Raw genomic sequence first — 9,096 nt, 5'->3', positions numbered from 1 at the left:
CATGCAAGTGAGCTAGCTGTAAAGCAGATTAGTACACTCAACCTGAAGCATTTTGCTGCCAATGTGGAAGAAGATGCCGGCGCCATAGGTTTAGTGATGCATTCCAATCTGAAACATAGTCCCAGTGTGGGCAGCCATTTTGAATGGCAGACTGGATCTGCCATTTTGTGCCAGCGATGCGGCAATCGACATGGGCCACGACAATTTGGGAAGGTGTGTTCCAAGTGTGGCAGAACAAATCATTTTGCGAAGCAATGTTCTTCACACCCAACAGTGGACCAAACAGGATCAGTCAGCGTGTTTGATGAGATGTGCATTGAAGACCTGTTTTTTGTTGATCTGATTTCGACTGAGGACATGATGAGTCCAAATATGCAAAGTAAAGAAGTCTCACTTACCAGTTGCAGCAATAGTGATGGTGATGCTGATACCATGGAAGACAGATGGACAAATCCATTGATGGTGAATGGCACATTGATCAAATGCAAACTCGACATGGGAGCGAGGGTCAACCTTATCAGTTTGTCAGATTTGAAGGGCTGCGAATTAAACTGAAAATCGTCAATCAAACAAGACGACTGAAAGGCTACAATGGGAATGAGATTGCAATGTTGGGAACATGTTAGATCGAGGCATGGGTACACAACAGAAGTCACACCATATCATTTTCCATTGTGCACACGGAACGCGAGTCCATCAGCGGAGCGGAAGTGTGTGAGGCACTTGAGCTCATTGGGTTGTTGTACATTCCAGACAGCGCTGTGATGGAGGATGAATGCAAATGGCAATAAGATGAAGAAAAGGAGGAGCCAAAAGGAATTCCAGAATTCTGGTTAACAATCTTCAAAAATGTGGATTTGCTCTATGACTTGTCATAGGAGCATGATGAGCCTATCTTAAAACATTTACAGACTTAAAGGTGAAATTTTCAGATCCTGGACAGCCAATGAGTTTTACTCTGGAGTTTAAGTTTGAGCCAAATGAGTACTTCACAAATGAAGCAGTGATAAAAACATACAAGATGGAGTCGCAGCCTGATGAGTCAGATTTTTGATGCACAGGATGCCAGATCAACTGGAAGAAAGGAAAAAACATCACAATGAAGACCATCAAAATGAAGCAGATGCACTGATAGAGCAGTTAGGAAACTGTACCAGATTACCTTTTCTTCAATTTCTTTAGCCCTGCAGTTCCAGAAGATGGGGAACTGGATGAAAGTTCTGCGGCAAGACTCACTGCTGACTTTGATACTGGGCACATCTTGCAGGAACATATAATTCCACAAGCAGTGTTATACTTCACAGGAAAAGCTATTGCAGATGATGATTACGACGGCGACGATTAGGAAGGTGATGATTATGATGATGATGATTACGATGAGGAAAGTGAAGAAGCGGGTGATGAACCAGAAGAAGAAGACCAAGAAAGTTTATTTAGTTTATTTGACATTCGTGAAGAGGGTGATAACAAAAAGCAGCCAATCTATGCAGGAGAACGATGAGTGTGAAGGCTCCAAAATGGAGTGTGCAGAGGTTGAAAGTGAGATTGCAACAGCAGACAAATTAGCTGAGAGCAAGTCAATTGCGAACAGCTAACTGATAACTGAAGAAATAATCCCCATTTTGGAGAAATTGGCTCCAGGGGAGTACGACGAATTATTCTATGCCCACAGAATGGTTCCTGCAGTGGGTTCCCAAGTACTCATGGCCAGTCCATCAAAAAACCTGCAGGAAAAACAGATGGATACATCTTCATGCAGTTCTCCAACAACACAAAGTGAAGAAGTAATGCCTAATGTTGAGGACATTGATCTAGTTAAGATACCGGATTTGCAAATCATTCCTGAAGTCGCAAACTTGCCTGCAACTTCAAAAGCGTCCAAAAGTATGCCAACATTAGATGCCTCACCAGTTCATGGGTATGCAGTACAGCGTTCAAGCGAAAACGCCATGGATCAATCAAAACGCCTCAATCCAGCAAAGGCTCCAGTAACAGCCATTATAGCAGAAAACCCAGAAACAGTTATTTCAGCAGAAGACTAGATGCAGCTCTTGCAGCAAAAGATCCATAAACAGCTAATCCCTTGACTGAGGCCAGTGGCAAGAATAATGCTCTAGGTGCACAGACAGATGTGAGTGTGAACCGTCCCAACTTCATGGACGATGGTACTAAAGCTAAGAAGAAAAGGAGAAGGAAAGAACTTATTATAATAAAAAGAAGGCAGGGTAAGAGAAGAGTCGAGGACACAGCCTGTCGGCCGGGTAGCAGCCGCGGCAGTGAAGACATGAGCATCGGCAATAAGGCCAATGTACAAGAACACACACGGAGTAGGACGCATCATTTCAAAAGGCTGCTGAAAGAGTTGGTGACTCAAAGACCACACAGAAAACCGGTCTTTCAAAAAATAGAACTAGATCACGTATTCGGTCAATGCTCAGGAGACCAACAAGAAGATGTTGTCAACCTGAAAGACTGAACATGTAATGAACTGTGTACCGAGACACGTTTGAAATTGTTATGCATATCATGTTTTGTAGAGCACAGTTCTATTTGTATATGTGACATGATTTAAATTGTTATGCATATGATGTTTGGTAGGGCACAGTTATATTTGTGATACATTTGTTATGGGCCAGAGTTTAGAGAACCCCAAAGTGTATCACGGAGTACACCTGACCCACAACTTTTAATTGATTGTGGTATGGGGGAGCACATGGCCCTCTCTACAGGTGTGGTAGAGCAGAAATGGAAAAGTATTTCTTAAAGCAAAACAATGTTTATTCTATGAACTCAAGTTAACCTTTTTAAAACATACAGTGAACATCTTAGCAACCATTAATTTGAATACAACCCCCAAGGAATACAACACGAAGTAATCCTTAAGCTGTCCTTTTAACATCCAGAAGACTTAAAAAAGAACTTTTAACAAAAGCACACTAGGTTAAAGTCACTACTGAGAGCAGTTATTAGTTTTAAATCACCAAAGGATCGATTTACAGTTTTTAGATTACAGGGAGAGAGACTCATACACCTGGCTGTGACTGCAGCGATCCAGCTCTGAAAACGAAACCAAAACACACCCTGCAGCAAACAGCCTAAAATGAAAGTAAAAAGCTGACAGACAGCCCAGCTCCACCCACACTCTGACATCACTAATAAACACCCATTTCTTAAAGGTGCATTTCTTAAACACCCATTTATTAAAGGTACTCTCACATGACACATTCACATTTCCAAAGAAGGGGAATGTGGGATATGCATATGCATAGTAATGTATATAGTTAGATATACAACTTCTGACCAGCAGGTGGGGACAGAGATCCACCATGTGCTCCAGAGATCAGGCAGTTGGTAGTAAGCCGTATTAGAGGACAGTCGCATTAGAAGTAGCTCCAGGAGAACTCGCTTATTGTTGCCGTTTGTATCATAGTTTCTTCAGTTATCTTTCCACGTGCTCATTTTGTCAATAAACTATCTTACTAATAAAGAACTAAATGTTCTGTGTGCATCATTACCGCAACCACAACACAGAACATAACAATTCATGCTTGAGGTTATAACACTGAACAATCTAGACTAATACTTCAATGCAGTGCTGAGGAAGTGCTGTAATTTAATAATCTTTATTGTCACAAGTAGGCTGACATTGACACTGCAATGAAGTTACTGTGAAAAGCCCCTAGTCACCTGTTCGAATATATAGAGGGAGAATTCAGAATGTCCAAATTTCCTCACAGCACGTATTTCGGGACGTGTGGGAGGAAACTGGAGCACCCGGAGGAAACCCACGCAGATACGGGGCGAACGTGCAGACTCCGCACAGACAGTGACCCAAGCTGGGAATCGAACCTGGGACCCTGGCACTGTGAAGCACCAGTGCTAACCACTGCACGACCATGCTGCCCTATATTGCCCTGTATTGTCAGACGTGCCTTGCTTTGGTTGACATATGAAATTAAGGCCCTATCTTCACTCTCACAAGGATGCTAAAGATCTCTTTGCACCTTTTGATAAAGACCACAGGCGTCCCAGGTGGCCTGGCCAATATTTATCCTTCGCCACCATCACTGAAACAAAATGTGTGGTTATCATCACATTGCTGTTTGTGGGAGCTTGCTGTGCTCAAACAGGCTGCCACATTTCTTGCATAAAACAGTGGCTGTACTTCAAAAGTATTTAATTGGCTGCTGAGCACTCTGAAACACCCTGAGGTTTTGAAAGCTGATGGGCTGGATTCTCCGTTCCTGAGACTAAGTGTTGGCGCCAGGGCAGGAGCTGAACCTGGACCGATTCAGCGACAGTTAAGGGGCTAACACCAATGCCACGTGGAACACAATCGATTCCAATGAGAAATGTGTGGGATTCACCAGTTTCGCGATTGACACTCAGGAGGCTGACAACTGCAGCCGCATATACTCACCACTCCCCACACACACCCCCCATCCCAGCCAAGATGATGGCAGCAAGGAGAGCGTCACTTCACCGACGCCGAGCTGGAGACCCTCCTGGATGCGGTGGAGAAGAGGCAGATGCCCCTGTACCCTGGCCCTGGAAGGAGGCTGCCAGCTGCCGCTATTTGCCATGCCTGGGTGCAGGTGGCAGAGGAGGTCAGTACCATGGGCAACACTGTCTGGACCGGCCAGTAGTGCCGGGAAAAACTGCACAACCTCCTCAGGGCAGCCAGGGTGAGTAGGCAACACTGTGCCCTTGGCACTAACCTGCATCCCACACATCCGTAACCTGACCCTCACGCCAACCCAGAGGGTGGCAGAGCCCCCACCCCGCACCACATGCCGGCACCCATACCGGCTGCCATGGCTGGGTGCCCCGGCCACTGAGGCCACGAGCTACCCACCTCTTGGGCTGCTTACATGTGGTGGCATATATTAACATATTTACAATTGGTGGCATATGTGAATGTATTTACATGTGAAGACAGCTGTCTAATGTGAGAAACCATATCATAGCAAACAAAACAAATGTTCATAAGTCCAGTCTTTGTGACTTGCGTCTGATCTTTGTCGACCGCCGGAGAGGTGGTGGTGGGGATGACGGCATTTTGACAGGCGGGATGGAAGCCTGACTGGTGGCCTCGTAGTTCGAGGTATCAGGAGATGGCAAAACAACGGACAGAAACGGAGAAGAAAGCGGTTGCGGGCAGTGCACGTCTGTTTCGTCGCACAACAGAACCATCAGCCATACATACAACATACGAGCGGGTGCAGCCTGTCGAACAACGACAGCTGGAGCAGACCAGCCACCATCCGATATCTTGATCCTGACAGTGTCTGCCGGGGATAACATGGGCAAATCGGTGGCATGAGCATCATAGCCCTGATTTTGCTGGTTTCGGAGCTGCTGCACCTTCTGCAGCACCGGGAGGTGATCCAGGTTGGGCAAGTGTATGGCTGGAAGTGTCGACCGCAGGTCCCTGTTCATCAGGAGTTGAGCCGTCGACATGCCAGTGGACAGTGGGGTCGCCCTGGATGCAAGCAGCGCGAGGTAGCTGTCAGAAGCAGAATCCGCGGCCTTGCAGATGAGCTGTTTCACAATGTGCACCCCTTTTTCAACCTTCCCATTGGACTGTGGATAGCGTGGGCTGGAAGTGACATGTTTGAAATGGTGTAACTTGGCAAACATAGACCACTCGTGGCTGCTGAAGCACGGGCCATTGTCACTCATGACAGTGAGTGGGATACCATGCCTGGAGGATGTCTCCTTACAGGCCTTGATGATGGTCCGAGATATGAGATCTGAGAACTTCACGACTTCAAGGTAATTGGAGAAATAGTCAATAATCAACACGTAGTCACGACCATTCGCACAAAAGAGGTCGATGCCAACCACGGTCTCGATTTCATGCTGCTGGAACATCTCCTTGCTCTGCGTTGGTTGGAAGTGTTGACAGGTCGCATAGTTGAGGACCATGTTCGAGATGTCCTGGCTAATACCAGGCCAGTAGACAGCCTGCCTGGCTCTGCGTCTGCATTTCCCGACGCCCAGGTGTCCCTCATGGATTTGGCGGAGCACCAAGCTTTGGAGACTGAGTGGAATGACAATCCGGCCCAGTTTGAGGAGGATACCATCAATCACCGTCAGGTCGTCCTTTACATTGTAAAATTGAGGGTACTGTCCTTTCTGCCAGCCATTGGCGAGGTGGTGCATGACACGCTGCAAGAGGGGGTCTTTGGCTGTCTCCTCACGGATACGAACCACCTTCGCATCAGACGCCGGGAGGTGCTAGCACACAGCTGCACCTGTGATTCAATCTGCCGGATGATTTCCAGCAGTTCACTAGGCAATGTGATGGAGCGGGACAATGCATCAGCGATGACGAGCTCCTTGCCAGGCGTGTACACTAAGTCAAAGTCGTACCTTCTGAGTTTGAGGAGGATGCGCTGCAACCGAGACGTCTTGTCGTTCAGGTCCTTGTGGATAATGTGGACCAGAGGCCTATGATCCGTCTTGACAGTGAATGTCGGCAGGCCGTAGACATAGTCGTGAAACATGAGAATGCCAGTGAGAAGACGCAGGCATTCCTTCTCTATTTGCGCATACCTTGTTTCGGTGGGCGTCATGGCCCTCGATGCATAGGCTACCGGTGCCCAGGAAGAAGTGTCATCGCGTTGAAGCAGCACCGCACCGATGCCATCCTGGCTCGCATCTGTCGAGATCTTCGTCTCCCTATCTGGGTCGAAAAATGCTAATACGGGTGCAGTGGTGAGCTTGGCTTTCAGCTCCAACCACTCTGCCTGATGTGCTGCCTTCCACTCAAAGGCAGTGGACTTTTTCACCAGGTTTCGTAGGGCCGTGGTGTGTGAGGCCATGTTTGGGATGATCTTGCCCAGAAAATTGACCATGCCCAGTAAGCGCAATACCGCCTTCTTGTCTTCAGGGACCTTCATGGCTTCGATGGCCTTGACCTTGTCTGTGCCCGGGCGCAGGCCCTGCTGAGAGATCTGGTCACCGAGGAACTTGAGTGTCGACATGCCAAAGTGACATTTGGACCTGTTCAGATTCAGGCAATTGACATGGACACGGCGGAATATCTGCTGGAGACGGGAAACATGCTCTTCAGGGATCGTGGACCATATGATGATGTCGTCCACGTACATACGAACCCCTTCAATGCTCTCCATCATCTGCTCCATGATGCAATGGAAGATCTCCGATGCCGAGACAATGCCAAACGGCATGCTTTTATAGCAGTATCTGCCAAACGTTGTGTTGAAGGTGCAGAGCCTTCTGCTGGACTCATCCAGCTGGTTTGGCCAAAATCCATGTGATGCATCAAACTTGGTGAAAAAACGTGCGTGTGCCATCTCACTGGTGAGTTCCTCTCGCTTCGGGATGGGGTAGTGTTCACACATTATATTCTTATTGAGATCCTTGGGGTCAATGCAGATGCGCAGGTCTCCCGAAGGCTTTCTAACACATACCATCGAGCTGACCCAGTCAGTCGGTTCGGTTACCTTGGAAATGATGCCCTGTTGCTGAAGATCCTTGAGCTGTGCCTTCAAGCACTCCCTCAGCGGAGCCGAGACCCGGTGTGGTGAGTGGACCACTGGCTTGGCATCAGGTCATAGCAGAATATGGCAGTGTGCCCATCCCGTCGAACACATCCGGATACTGAGCGAGGATGTCGTCAATGCCGGCCTGAAGATCCACATTGGAGGATATCGTTGTGTAAACCCGCTGCACGAGGTTCAGCTGCTTGCAGGCGTGCGCACCAAGTAGGGATGCCCTGTCTGGCTTGACAATTTCAAAACGTAACCGTGCATGGGCGCTCAGGTTGAAGACGAGTAGGTAGCAGGACCCCAGTGCCGTGGTGGCATTACCGTTATAGTCCAGGAGTTGGCAGGCTGCTGGAAGGACCTTGGGGGGCTTCATGATGCATTTGAAATCTGCCTGTGAGAGGAGGTTGGCAGAAGCACCTGTGTCCAGCTTAAACTGGATGGAGCAGTGGTTGACCTGCATCACCACCATTCGTCCGCAGAATCCACGGCGAGGATGGATTGAATTTGTAATGAGTTGGATGTGGCATATTCACATTTGGTAATGATGCCCACACAGTAGGCGGAGTCCAGGCATTCTTCCTCTGGATCCGTTGTGCTGCCAGGATCAGAATCCTGTAATCGTTGTTGCACACTCTGAACGCGCCGTCGTCGGAATTGGGAGCGCTGGCCCCTGACTGGTGGTGCAGACCTGCACAAGGCTGCATAGTGTCCAGGCTTCCCGCAGTTTAAACATCACCTGCCTCTTGCAGGGCAGTGTTTCTTTAAGTGGGCGTTGCCACAGTTCGAGCACGTCATGACGTCAGCGTCCTGACGCTCCGCACGTCGTCGCACATGCGCAGTGCAGGTGTCGGCCGCTTCGTTATCCCGTTCGCATCACAAATGCGTGGGGTACCGGGAATAGCTCGTGAAATGGCCGCTTTCATCAATGCTGGGGCGCTGCATCCGGGAGATGGCCTGCACACTCTCTGCCTCGTGGGAGGCGAGTTTCTCATTTTCAGCCGATTTGTACTGGGCATAGCGATTTTTTGCGTGCTCATGCACTGTACATGGTTCAATTGCGACTGGCAGGGTCATATGCTTGATTTTCAGTAGCTGCTCTCTCAGAGGATCAGAGTGAACTCCAAAAACGATTTGGTCTCTGATCATGGAGTCAGCAATATCACCAAAGTTACAGGACAGTGCTAGCAGGCGGAGGTTAGTTAAGAAGGAGTTGAAAGATTCATCGTTACCTTGTAGACGCTTTTTGAGTGTAGCGCTCAAATATTTCATTGGTGTCCACTTCACAGTGACTGTCAAACTGGTCCAGGATGGTCTGAAACTTTGTCTTGTCCTGGCCTTCGGTGAAATGAAAAGAGTTGAAGAGTTCGATGGCTTGATCACCCGCTGCTGAGAGGAGAAGCACGATCTCCCTTGCATCAGATGCACCCACGAGGTCTGAAGCTTCAATGTACAGCAGAAACCTTTGCTTGAATGTTCGCCAGTTGGCACTGAGATTGCCGGATGTCCTGAGCTGGTGAGGAGCCTGAATCTTCTCCATGGTGCCAGGATACTTTCGCTGGTCGTCACGGAACGGACTGAG

At 48.4% G+C, this 9,096-nt stretch overlaps 1 pseudogene; it reads left to right on the top strand.

Annotated features, from left to right (window-relative positions):
• Positions 1–764: 764 nt before the first annotated feature.
• Positions 765–1,345, top strand: LOC140394752 (nucleosome assembly protein 1-like 1-A; annotated as a pseudogene).
• Positions 1,346–9,096: the final 7,751 nt, after the last annotated feature.

Source organism: Scyliorhinus torazame, chromosome 18, assembly GCF_047496885.1.
Source record: "Scyliorhinus torazame isolate Kashiwa2021f chromosome 18, sScyTor2.1, whole genome shotgun sequence".
NCBI lineage: Eukaryota > Metazoa > Chordata > Chondrichthyes > Carcharhiniformes > Scyliorhinidae > Scyliorhinus > Scyliorhinus torazame.
The sequence above is the reverse complement of the archived record's forward strand: the minus strand, read 5'-3'. Positions and strand labels throughout refer to the sequence as shown.